Here is a 212-nt window from a genome sequence, read left to right as displayed (position 1 = left end):
TAGTATTGTATGTAGATTTTTCTTTAGTTAGGAATATTGAACAAGTACCCATGAGTTTTATAAGAAGTGCTAATAAAGAAAATGTCCCAGAGAATTAAGATTATTGTCTGTATTTATTTGTCAAATTATACCTTTAATTTTACTTATTTATTCAATATTAAACAACTTTAGTTTTCTGTGATATATAGATTGGCAATTTTATTTCACTTTAT

Source organism: Arachis ipaensis, chromosome B03 (assembly GCF_000816755.2).
Source record: "Arachis ipaensis cultivar K30076 chromosome B03, Araip1.1, whole genome shotgun sequence".
NCBI lineage: Eukaryota > Viridiplantae > Streptophyta > Magnoliopsida > Fabales > Fabaceae > Arachis > Arachis ipaensis.
Note: the sequence above shows the minus strand (reverse complement) of the source record.